At 29.2% G+C, this 14,072-nt stretch overlaps 1 pseudogene; it reads left to right on the top strand.

The window, feature by feature from the left end:
• The first annotated feature begins 8,353 nt into the window (after positions 1–8,353).
• Positions 8,354–13,806, top strand: LOC129306224 (vesicle-associated membrane protein 721-like; annotated as a pseudogene).
• Positions 13,807–14,072: the final 266 nt, after the last annotated feature.

Raw genomic sequence — 14,072 nt, 5'->3', positions numbered from 1 at the left:
TGGTAAATAAATTTGAACTTATAAAATAATATTTTAATTCACAAAATATGGGCATAATCAAGCCCCTAGACACACATGTCATAAATTAATTGCTTAAGTATTTAATTTTGACTAAATGTGTCAACTAATAACACTCTTATCAAAAAATTAAATAAGTAAATCAACAATTAAGTAAATAAATAAAAAAATTAATTTCCAATAGTAAATGCTGACTCCTACACTAGCAATTATTATTGTTGTTGTTGTTATTGTTGTTGTTGTTATTTTGATAAAAGACAAATAGTTCAAATATAATTAAAAAGGGAAAAGAAATACAAAAAGCAACAAACTAAAGAAAGAAGGAGAATGACAGAAGACACGTGTTTGCTTGAGTAGGGGTTGATTTTATGATATCTACATAAGCCATGTTGAAGTTGGTGAGTAGAGAATGAATGTCCTTTGCTATCATTAAGCTAAAAACTCCAATTGAAAGTTCATTTGTGAAATAATTCGACCAACATAGAAGGATGAGATCATGCAAATGAACACTCACATGATCAGAAGTGATGGATATAACTCATAGTAGAGTAGATCGAAGGCACAAAATTCAAAGTTGCTCAAGGAAGAAGACTTGCATTTTGACTAGGTGAACTTGACAACCTGTTGCCTTTGATGAAGAACAAGAATGTCAATAATTGTGAAGACACTCCCCTTTTTCTTGGTACAGATAAAGTACCATTATGATCTGTAGAATGGAGAAAAGCTCTCATTAAGGGAACTAGTTAGAATAAGCCTCCTTGATAGGTTCTAAGGATTGCTAATATCAAATGCATGCAAATTTCTTTCATCCTAGGTGCAAATATGCTTCAAGAGATTATATGAGTGATGAAATTCTTGTATAGCGCTGCTTAAATTAAGCTTGTGACCATCCTAATCTTCCAAATAATATGAGTTAAAATTATGAATTTCTCAAGTAAATCCGTTTCTTTATTCAAAAGTAACCTTTTGACAAAATCCTTAAGAGGCTACAAAGTTGAACAATTTAAGAAATCTGTCTTAAGTAAAAGAGTGCCAAACTAGAAAGCCCTTGAGAAAAGGGCATTGGAAAAAAAAGGTGAAAAAATTGATTCCTCATCTTGACATTCAAATGAACATTTTTTTTATAAAACAAATGATGCGTTTAGAGAATGTCATTGGTAGGCAAAGCTTTATAAAGAAGCTTCTAAAGAAAGACCAACATTTTAAAAGGAAGTTTAATCTTCCAAAAAAGGGGCCATGGGAAATTATCGTGATGAAAGTTGCTCAATTCCTCTAAAATTGATTTAAATACATCTTTAGCATTGTAAGAACTAGAGGCGCATCCTTGCCTTATCAACTTGTCATGTTGCCCCAAGAAAGAGATAGGGTAGAAGAGATCTTCCTAATAGTTTGACTAGGATAAATTAGGTTCAATGTATCAACATTCCATCTAAAAGGGAACAAAGGAGAGTTGGAAGGAATGATGAGATTGAAGACTTTGAGTTGCCCAATAATTGAGTTATTTGGAAGAGAACCTTCCCAAAACTTATCAGTGAGTTTGATGTTCTCCCTATTTCCAATATTCCATTTAAGTTTCTTTATTATGATGTTTGAACAGCTAAAAATGCCTTTCCACATCCAAGAAGTATTATGAGGCATTTGGAAAAGAGAAGGTAGGCTAAAATACATATATTTCCTCTTAGAAGATTCAACAAGTGAATCATCAGGAGATTGAATTAGCCTCCAAATCTATTTTGGTAAAAGACTTTTGTTAACTAAATGAGTATGCCTAAGATCCATTCCTCTTGATTGTTTAGGAGAGAAGAGAAGATTCTTATTTCCCAAATGCATCCTTTTTTTTTTTACCATATTGAATACAGCAAAAAATTAGTGCATTTTGAATCAATCTTGTTACAAACAAAGGTAGTTTAACACAGGAGAGCTGGTAAATACTTGTAGCGAAAAGTATTGATTTGATTAAAGTTAATCTAGAATCTTGAGAAAGAGTAGATATCTTCCAAGAAGCCAATCTTTTGCCAATATAGCTTCGTTTATTTGGGAGTATAATTTAGACTTATCTTTACCTAGATCAACCCAAGTTTCAAGATATTTTTCAAGACTGTCAGCTAGAGGTAAACCTAGGTAAGTTGCCCATTCTTCCTTGAGAACATGACAAGTAAAAGAAGTTTTAGCAAGGTTAATTTCCTGATCTAAAATGCTATAAAATTTCTTCAAGGTAGCTTTGAGGGATTTCAAATTTCTTCTTGTACTCCCAAAGAATTGTAGAGAATCATTTGTATGAAAGAGGTGAGAAATTGGTTTTGCATATTGATAAACCTTGATTCCTTTCCAAAAACCTCTCTCTTCCTAATTCTGAATCATACATGATAAAACATTAGCAGTTAAAATGAAAAGATAGGGAGATAAAGGATCCCCCTTGTCTAATCCCTCTAGAAGGCCTTATATAGTCCTTGATAAGTTTCCATTGAAGAGTAGCTGATATTCAACAGTGGAGATGCATTGATGAATTAAGTTAATCCATTTATGTGGGAAATTCATTCTGATCAAGATTGTAAAAAGGAAAGGCCATGAGACCTTGTCAAAGGCCTTGGAGAAGTCTATTTTAACAGCACCTAATTTAGTCTTTCTTCAATATCCATGATGAATTTGATACATAAGATCTGACGCTAAGTGAACTTTGATTTAGGAGGACTAGGGAATTAAGAGTACCTTTAAGACAATTATAAAGAGTCTTGGAGACAATTTTGTAGACAGTATTGCAGAGACTAATTGGGCAATAATCCGTGAAACTCTTTATTTAACCACCCTTTAGGATTAGATTAATATGATTTTTATTTAAGGTCTTAAGAATGAATTCAGAATCCCAAATATGCTTTGCCATATCAATTGTGTTCTTACCAACAATCCCCTAATTCTTCTGAAAGAAACTCGCATGAAAACCATTAGGTCCAGGAGTAGAGTCCTTGGGAAGAGAGAATGCATCTTTTTTAACTTCCTGTTCAATCAAGGAGAAAGAAGTTGTATATTGTCTTCATGAAAAATTTATTATTTTGGCCAGAGGCCAATCTTATTGATTTAATGTTAGAAAATATTAGGAAAAAAATAATTGTTAGTGCCTATACCTTTAACTTATGTTGATATTAGTCTCTATACTTTTTTGTTCGTTCTTCCAAGTCTCTTAAGTTTTATTTGTTTGCAATGTTAGTCATTATCATTATTGATGAAGTTAAATTTGTTAATGAGTACACATCAATTCTACTACTAAGTCGGTGAAACTATGATGAGTTAGACATTATATGAGGAAAATTACTTCTAGTCTTTCTGCATAACTTGCCTAACTATCTTGTCTTTTTTCTTTTAAAGCTTCATCTATTATGTGTTTAAGAATTTTGATTTAATATCATGCTTTATTTTTGTCTATACTCAATTTTTAATTTATGTAACTTATTATAATTTTAACAAGTCAACCGAAGTAGCATAATTCATGTATACATTAGCCACCATTAAATTCCTCAAGGTCATATTTAAAAATATAGAGATTTATGTTGCAGACATATAAAACTTAAGGAACTTAGAGCAACAATGAAAAAAATATAGGGATTAATACCAAAAATTGCTAAAAGTATAGGAATCAACAATTATATTTTCCTCATATCTTACAAAAATATTTGATTAATGTCATTAATGAATTATTTTAGAGATCTAGTTGTTGGGAAACATATAAACTATGTAAAAATGGGAAATAATAAAAAATTTATGCTTTAAGTTTATTTTAGTTATTGATTTAATTCTTGAAATTTATTTTTTTATCAATAAAGTCTCTCAAGTTTCATAATCATACATAATTAGTTCTTATGGTATTATTGCCCTTAAATCATAATGACTAATTGTGTATGGTTATGAAAATTTAATTAAGGTCTTGATTGATGATAAATATTAAATTTAAATACTAAATTGATTATTGAGATACTTTTAAGGGATTAAAAGTTTTATTATCCTTAAAAGGGTTTACATGACTTGATTGACTTAGAGTTATTGAATGAAATTTGATTGAGTTAAATCAAGTTTTTTTCCAAAAAAAAAATTGATGAAGATATATCAAATTAAATATTAAACTAAATTAAGATTAGACTCGAATTGTGTACTCTCAAACTTCACTTTATATGATTTTTAATTTAGCACTTACCATCAAATTATGTCATTGATTGTGGATTAAAGTTGCCTTATTTCATTGATTATTATACATATTTTAGTGAGTTGAGTCCCAAACGTAAAGCATAATATCACACACATATTTTCATATCATTTAATTATCAAAAGAAATTTTCATATTAGAGACTTAAAACAAGGGATCAATTGTTGTTTGCCTTATGATTGGTGTAGCATGCAACAGTTGGCACTTTCTCCTCTAATCATTTAATTTTCTTGTGGATCTCCTATGTTCTCTCCACTTACAAATCTACCACAACTTCCCTTAAATTATGTGGGAGAATATATACATGCATACGTACATATATATATATATATACACACAGAGACAGAGAGAGAGAGAGAGAGGAGAGATATATATATATATATATATATATGAAGGTTTATTTCCCTCTCAGGAATATCCATCATCCATAGCAGAAATGAATCTTGAAAAAAAATAGCAAGTTCTTAGATGATTGAATTAATCATGACAGTTAGTTCTCAGTAAATTTTTATAAAATTAAATTATAAATATTAATTTAAATAGTTGCAAATTCAGAGATCTTAAGTATTGCTGATAAGATATTTAAATTTTAAATGTAATTCTTAATTTGTAATTAGGATTTTTGTTTCCAAATGTTTGAATTAATATTTACAATTTATTTTTTTTAAAAAAATTGAAGACTTTATTATTACTAATTCATTTTTTTGGGACTTAAATGTTATTTTCCGGTGAATCTTCCTTAGGATTTTTAGAAAAAAAAAAAAGTACTTCTCAACTAGATTTACTTACTCTTTTCTGTATAAAGCATGACACTTTTGAATAATTTACAAGGCTTAATGAATGTTTTACGTGGAATTAACATCTCTTAATTATTTCACACAAAATACTCATAATTATATTTAGTATTATTTTTCTATCTCTTTTTAAATGCAAAATTTACAATGATTTTGTAGAAATGTTTTCAAATCCACCAAAGCAATAAACAGATAAACGCCACAGGCATTATGGAGAACTACATTCAATCAAATGACACACATTAATGATAAATGAGGTACTTGGTACCAATGAAGTGTTAAATTTGAATGTGAACCAGTTTCCATTAAAATAATGAAGTAGCAATTGAACAAGAGAGTATATATAGCAGAACCACTTTTTTTTTAAAATAAAAAAAAAAAAGAAAGAAACCGCTCACTCGAAGAGACGATTTTGCGTGATACTTAATTTCGTATTTCAAATTATTACATAAATAAGCATTTTAATATTTTTGAGTACTGTGTAGTTAATATTTTTTAACATTGATTTTATTTTTTTTTCTGTTTTTGAAGAAAAATCAAACATTGATTTTCTTATATGTTGAAAAAATTAAATAAAAATATAAAATATTATTTAGTTGCTTCTTCTTTTCTTTTTATTGAAAAAGTGATTACATACAATATAATAAAAATAAGATAAGTGTGAAAATAAAAATCAATTTTACTAATAATGAAATAATCATTTTTTCTTGTTTTGTTTTTTAATATACATGCAAGAAATTTCACAAAAAATTATTGAAAAAATGATAGTAAAATTCCTTTGAATTATATAAATAATAATTTAATTTCTCAAAATGTCATAATTCTACTAAAATTTTTAAAAACTTTTATATTAATAAATTTCAAAGTGAAAATATTATTTTATTCTCATTAAAAATAACAAGCCTCAATCATGACTTTTATTTAAGTTTAATTTCTGTTATTGAAAAATAAGTTTCAATTACATTTTTTGCTTAAAGAATAATAACTTTTGTTTTGCAAATAATAAGAGTTGAATAATAAATCTTAACTTATCAAATAATTTTTATTATTAAAAAATAATTCTCAAAATAACTAACTCTATTTACAATTTTTACTTAAAGAATAATTAATTTTATTTAAAACATTATAAAAACTGAACAAGAAATAATAACTTATTAATAATAATAAAATAATTTTTTTAATTTAAAATTTATTAACACAGAAATATTTAAAAATTTTCATAAAATTATAACATTTTAAAAAAATTAAATTTTTATTTATATAATTTAAGAGATTTTATTATTATTTTTTTCAAAATTCTAAGCGAGGGGCGGGATTTAGGGGGAGGGCTAACAATAATTACCTCAGAGATGAGAATTGGAAATTAGAAAATGTATTTAATATGAGGTCAAATCAATAATAGTCATTTCGATGTAAAAATTAGAAAAGGTGGTTAATTCTTTTCTCATTAGTTAAAATGTCATCTAATATTAATTATTTTTTGTTTAAAAATATTTTAAAGCTATGTTTGGCTTTCAGATGGAGGGGGAAACAAGGCAATGACAAATAATATTCACATAACTTATTAAATATTTATTGCATTTTATTATAATGATTTCATAATGAAAATTGAAATCCAATTTTTAATGCCAAATAAATTAAATTAATTTATAATTGTAATCATTTTGCATCAAGTCCTTCAGTATTCATGATTTTATTAAAAAAATGACAATACAATTCTATGAAATATATAAATAATAGTTTGATCCCTTAAAATATCATAATTTATTGAAGTCTCTAGCGACTTTTCTATCATTGATGAATTTATATCAATGACTAAATTATCCTTGTTGAAAATAAAACGATTCACAAGTTTTGGTTAAACAATCACAACATTTCTTCTTATATTTACAATAATGCATAATAAATTACAACTTTACATGTAAATTCTTGATTTACTATCGCATTGTAGTAAATATAAGAAGAAAAATTATGATTATTTTAACAAAATTTATGAATCATTTTATTTTCAACAAACACAATTTGATCATTGACATAAATTCATCAATGATAGAAAAGCTTCTAAAAACTTCAATTGAATTATAATATTTTAAGAGATTAAATTGTCATTTATATATTTTAGACGAATTTTATTATCATTTTCTCAAAAAATAAAGTGTTCTAATAACATATTATGCGTATGGATAATGATTTTCTTTCATTTTCTTTTATATTTTCTTTTCTTAGGTTGTCGCTAATTTTGTAGGTATTGATTCACAGTTCAATGATTAAATTATAGTTTGAAATATGAAATAATCATGCTAACAAAAATGAATGTTTAAATTTTAAACAAAATAATAGATACTAAAAGAAAGATAATATCCATCAACATTATATCATTTTAATTTAAAAAATATATACTCCCTCTATTTAAAAATGTGAGGTTTTTTTGAGGAGTTGAATATTAAAATATGTAAGGTATTTTTAGTCCTTCGAGGTGTAATCATTGCTTTTTTTTTTTCAAAAGTGCTCTTATTAATAATGACTTTATATTTATTATAGAGTGTTTAAAAGAAGTAAATATGTAAAGATAGGGTTAATTAAAAAGTAGGTAATTATTTTATTGAGGGGTGAGATTCAGTTAAAAATACTTTATATTTTTTAACAGAGGGAGTGCTTGGTTTATAACTTTATATATACATATATAATTCATATACATTTTTTTGTATTTCATATTAGATATAAATATATATGTATAAATTATAATTTAAAACTATGAATAAAAAAATAATGTTATTAAAATCGAGCTGGTTCATCCGGTTAAATCTAAACCTATCTAGAGCCAGGAATAAGGGTCGGGCTTGGAGGGGAATACATGTTTGAAGCCAATGATCTGTTCATCTGATCCTACACGCTTATATTATTATTAATTTTAATTTATTTTAAAATTAATTTATATAATTTAATAAATATCATGTATAGTATAAATTTTATAATATTTTTTTATTTTTTTATAATTATTATTTTGCGTATTTATAAAAAATTAACTGTTTTTTAACTAAGATTTAAATTTTATTACTAGACTTCTAAATGTGTGTTGTTTAATTTTTAAAAAATTTTAAAAATTTTATTTTTTAAAATTTTAAAATATTTTAATTAATTTATAATGCTTTATTTTATTTTAATTTTTTTATTTTTTAAAATAAAGTTTGTAGGTCCAACTTTAAACCCTTCACATAAAAACTGTATTTAAAATATGAAATTAAAAATAAAAAATATAATTTTAAGGCTCAAGCTTTAAAGAGTTAAATCTACGAGGATCAGATTTTTAGAATCGGGTCTATCTGTTCTCTCAGCTCTAGACCCATCCCAACTCCCATAGCAGGAAACCGGCAATTTTCCAACCGGTTTTCATGACACTGTTGCCAACTCTCTATCTCTCTCTCCGAGACAATAAACGCAACTATGGGTTTCTTTGTCCTTTTTAAACTGACTTAACCCTCTTATTTTTCCGCTCTCTCTACTTTCTCTCTCTAGAAAAGGAACAAGAGAGGGAGTGATGGTGAAGACATAGCAGGAGCAAAAACTGTTCCCAGATCTCTCTCTTTGATATACCGGGCAAGAACCAGCATATACTTAATTCATAGACAAGAGTTAGAACAAGGAGATGGGTCATAACCAGAAGCCTTTGATCTATGCCTTCGTTGCTCGGGGAACTGTGATTCTTGCAGACTACACTGAATTCAGTGGTAACTTCAATTCCATCGCCTTTCAGTGCCTCCAGAAGCTTCCTGCTACCAACAACAAGTTCACTTACAACTGCGATGGCCACACTTTCAATTATCTCGTTGATAATGGCTTCAGTAAGTATTTATTCCTCTAGGCAAGGACTTGCCGATGCTGATGAAGAGAAAAAGTGTTACTGGGGGATTTGCTTTTTGATTTGGATAAATTTCTCTCAGCCCAGAAAGTCTATTATTATTGCGTTTGATTGCTTGTACACCGATCTTGCTTTGGTACTGATTATTTCGCTTGGTGGGTCTGATTTGAGTTTCGAATTTTATTTGTACTAAGAAAGCAGAACTGATTTGATCCATCTATGCTGCTTTTCTTTATTTTCGTTTGTTTTTTTCCCCCTTGCAAGATCATTTTCGTTTATTTCTTTTTGTCTTGGGACGATGCACGGAGTAAATTCAAATGTATGGATTGTCATCTATTGCCTTTATGTCGTAAGCCTTTGATCTAATTCAAATTGATGGAATATGTGCTTCCAATGTCAAATGTTAATTTTGTAATCGAGATTTATAGTTTGGAGAAATAAAGTATAGTCCGATGATGGAATATTCGCTATCAGATCAGTTTAGTCCACATTTTCCAAGGATATGAATCTATTTGTGTATGAACTTCGAAAACTAAACACTTCTAGCATGCTTGAACAATGTCTTGGATGAACAGGAATATCCACAATGTTCATTTATTGCCCTTCCTTGTTGGTTCTTGCAGCTTTAAGATATTTTACATTGGTCTTATTAGATTATTTACCCATATTTTTTAGTGGTAAAATAATATGAAAACTGAAGCACGTTTATCAAAAGCTGGAAGCTCATTGAATTGATCTATATTCCGTGGAAGTGACATGATTGTGTTTTGTCTTACTGTCCAAATTTTATTTTATAACCCTTTGGCCTGTTAAGCATCAAACATGAACTTCCTTTAATGTGAATTGGAGATCTTGATCTGATGACTATGGAATTACTCATAGAGTTCAGAATCAATAATTAGGTTGTCTATTATTTCTTAAAACTTATTTTCTTGATCTTATCATCCTAGAGGAGTGAAATTCGGTTGACAACATCATGAGTTTGTGAAAATTACCTTTCTCAAACAACTACTTTGTTGCTATTGATTTTGCACCCATACATTTCAGAATTGATGCTTTCAGAGTCTCCATAACCAAGGGTTTCCAGAACTAAATTAGTAAGACTAACCTTGCATCTATGCGTTGAAGTTAATATTTTTTCCCACAAATTGAGGTAACCTTTAGACATGTTAATCTCCTTTAGAAATATTAATCCATTTAGACATATTAATCTCCGTATTTTTTATTTTTGTGCAAATTGAAGTAAAGCTATTCCACCCAAAATTTACTGCTACCCCCACACTGAATATAATACAGTGTGCTTCATGGAAGACAATAATTCTTCTCAATATTAATATATTAATGTAACCATTTAGTGTGTTGTGTCATTTAGAAATCCTATGGTTCACCTTTCTTGTTGAAATATTCTTCTTCTTTCTGGAGGCTAATCTTGGAAATTCTGAATTATGTTGATAAATATCTGACATTCCGATGTTTTGTTTCTTGTAGCATTCTGTATTGTAGCAGATGAATCAATTGGAAGACAGGTACCCATGGCATTTTTAGAGCGTGTCAAGGATGATTTTGTGTCAATATATGGTGGTGGAAAGGCTGCTACTGCTGCTGCCAACAGCCTTAACAAGGAGTTTGGGTATTTTATTTCTTTGTAAGATAGTTAAATTTGATGGATTTAGTATACCTTATTAGCTTATTATGTACTGTGCTCTTTTCTTCAGTCCAAAATTGAAGGAACATATGCAGTACTGTGTTGATCATCCTGAAGAGATCAGCAACTTGCAAAGGTGAAAGCTCAGGTTTCAGAAGTTAAAGGTGTCATGATGGAGAATATTGAAAAGGTACAAAATTACAGATGAACTATGTAGCTGCTTTAGTACATGATAATAGTACCATATAAGTTGACAAGGTTAGCTTGCATAACAGAGTGCAGTCAAAGCACATTTTCCTTGCTTGATCATGCATCCATGAATGATCATCGTTTTTAACTTGGGGCACCCTTTTTTTCTTCGTTTTAATCATGCTTATTGCTAGCCACTGTTGAGAAATTACTGAATTTCAATGTGATTCTATCTCACTCTGCATAATACGATTCTGCTCTCTTACTACCATATCAACAGTTGTGTATATGTCGGCTTGTATATTCATTGTAAGTTTTGGATTGCAGTTCAGATCTCAAGCATGATCATTTTCATGCATTTGTATTATCATCATTTTGTTCTCTTCTGAACTTCAACCAACGATTTCCTAGAAGATATATTTATCTTTTTATGCTAATTCCTTCTCAAATCTCTGTATCTAATAATGAAGGACAAACAAGTTTCATCCCTGTGGACCTTATTGTCCATCACTTGAAGAAATTAATTGATTAGATACCCATTTATTCTTGATATTTTATACATGTTTTGTAATAATTTATTTTTACCCTATCAACATTCCTTACTTCACTACTATGCATTTGTAAGTTGATTCTTCCCCCCCCCCTAATCCTTACACATTTTTGTTCATTTCCATCATTTGTCTTGACAACTCTACTAAGTTCAGTTACTACCATACGCTTCCATCCCTGTATCTTCAAAATTATAATTCTCCTAGTTCTTAAATGCTTTCTAGCTATCCTTTATATTCAAAGACTATCATTTACCTAATTTTAACTCTTGTAACGTTTGTTTCCAGCATTTGAGGTTCATGTTTTTGTTCTGGGACTCACATGATTCCAAGGAGCATGTGCAGATATCATTGGATTGCTCTTTTGATATTTCCCTTCAAATGTAGGGATGCTTGCAGTCATTGAATATACAACAACAACAACAAGCCTTTATCCCACTAGGTGGGGTCGGCTACATGGATTGCAAGACGCCATGTGCTCTATCGTTTATCAAGCTTTTAGGAATATTATTAATTAAGAGATCGCGTTCAACAATTAGTGACTTGTTTATTTTTTTCTCGAAGAAAATGCATTCACTTCGTCATCATCATCATTATTTTTTATAGATGTTTTGAAGTTATCATTGAATGATAGGAGCTGCTGAAGTTATTTATTTCTGTTCTGTGATTCTGATTGTCCTTGGTTGAACTGTACTTTCTGAAAATTGAATTTCAAATTCCATTTTTTTTTGTTTCTGAGCTGATATTAAAATTTGAGATGAAAAATGTTTTCTAGCAGTTAATTTTTCTACCCAACGATTATATTCCATTGCATTCCTATCATTTCATTTTTATTCTGTGTCATTATGACACCTGTGATAATCCAACCATGTGTGCTATGTAGATAAGCAGAGATCTCAGAATGGAAAAAAAGAAAAATGCAATTTTATTTTTCTTAGTAATATATCCTTGAATGGTGACTTATGGATGATGTCATTTTATCAGATGATATTGAGAGGTTTTAATAATTGATTCCAGGTTCTAGACAGGGGGGAAAAAATAGAGCTTCTGGTGGACAAGACTGAGAACCTTAATCACCAGGTTGGTGCAGGAAACTGCTTGCATATGCAGTAGCCCTGTTATTTTGTGCTTGAATGGTTGTGTTCATGAAACTTCCATACATGGTTAGGATCATTACTCTCTCTCTCTCTCAATATGCAGAAACCTTCCTTGAAAATAAAAGAAAAGTCTTTTACCTTAAGTAAAACTCAAATAGAGTTTTTGTGTAATTAATTTTTCTTTTTGGGGTGAGTTTGTATAGGTGGGAGATTTGTCCATGTGTCATTTGTCTTCTGTATTTAACAGAAGTTTGTTTAGGTTCTAAAAATAAAGCTAATGTCCACATAATTTTAGTAAAATTCAGAAGGCATTTGTATAATTTATTTCAAAGTAATAAAACTAAGGATAGAAATTATTGTGAAGAACGTTATAATAGATACTACAAAATATTGAAGGGAATCACGAATCATTTATAATGACATCCCAAGTCTCCTGACTGAATTTGTTCTGCCATCAATTTCCAACTTTTTGTTTCTGTTGGAGTGCTATTTGGGCTAGTTTAGGTGGCAAAGGTCAGGTGGGGCTGGGTGTGGGTGAAGGGTAAGAATTCAAATCTTCCTGATGTAACCACAAAGGAAAAAAGGTAAACATAACTTTTAATCCCTGTACTTTACTCACGTTTTGCTTTTGGTCCTTATATTTTTTTTCGGTGTTTTAGGTCCCTACACCTTTATTTTTCATTATTTTCGATCTCTCCACGAGCAAAGTATATGGACCTTGGAAGAACCCAAAACAATGAATGTCAAAGTGTAGGGACTTAAAACACTGAAAAAAAAGGTATAGGAACCAAAAGCAAAATATGAGTAAAGTATAGGGACTCAAAATTATGTTTATCTAAGAAAAAAAATGTAACTGCCACTAAGCTTCAAATCAACTAATAAGGGATTGTTCTAGCTTAATCAGTAATTTCAAGTTCGAACCTTGAAAATGCAGTGGTGTTAAAACTTGGTGTCAGAGCCTAACACTTGGAAGGGTCTGTGAATGCTTGATCTGGATTAGTATGTGCCCGTTTCTTCAGCTTGTTGTGGGACAGGTATAGGATACTGGGCGCAAATGATAGAAAGAAATGTAACCTTGTCATGGTTTGTATGGTTTCATTTCAGGCACAAGACTTTAGGAACTCGGGGACCAAAATACGGAGGAAGATGTGGCTGCAAAACATGAAGATCAAGCTGATTGTATTGGGAATCTTAATAGCACTGATCCTCATAATAGTTCTATCTGTTTGTCATGGTTTCAACTGTGGAAAATAAGCATCATTCTCCCTGAGGCTTTTTGTCTTTTGATATTCCAAACTTTTTGTGATTGTATTATAGGTGAGGAAAATTATTGAATGCTTGCCATGGCTTTGTATGTAGTGAATTTGGCAAGTCTCATATATTGCTTTATTTTCTCGGACCAGATTGAACTTCATAAGAATGTTTTTGCTAATATAAATACGTCGGTATATTTGAAGTTTATTTTGTTTAAAATGATGCTTCGAAGTTGGCAAGTGTACTGTATGTATACAAATTCTAAAGGGAAAATAATAACGAAGGTTCTAGGAAAAATTATTTATTAAAGATCTTAAAAATAGTTATTATTTAAAAAGATTAAATATCAAAATATAATTTTAAAAATACTATATTGCTCTTAATTATATTTTATTTAACCACATGTCATGTGTTGTATTTAACCATTACTAATAAAAATATATTATTTGAGAGCTTTTTTTTTTTTGGAGAGA

Source organism: Prosopis cineraria, unplaced genomic scaffold, assembly GCF_029017545.1.
Source record: "Prosopis cineraria cultivar Desert tree isolate PC_DT_omini unplaced genomic scaffold, ASM2901754v1 PC3, whole genome shotgun sequence".
Classification (NCBI taxonomy): Eukaryota; Viridiplantae; Streptophyta; class Magnoliopsida; order Fabales; family Fabaceae; genus Prosopis; species Prosopis cineraria.
The sequence above is the reverse complement of the archived record's forward strand: the minus strand, read 5'-3'. Positions and strand labels throughout refer to the sequence as shown.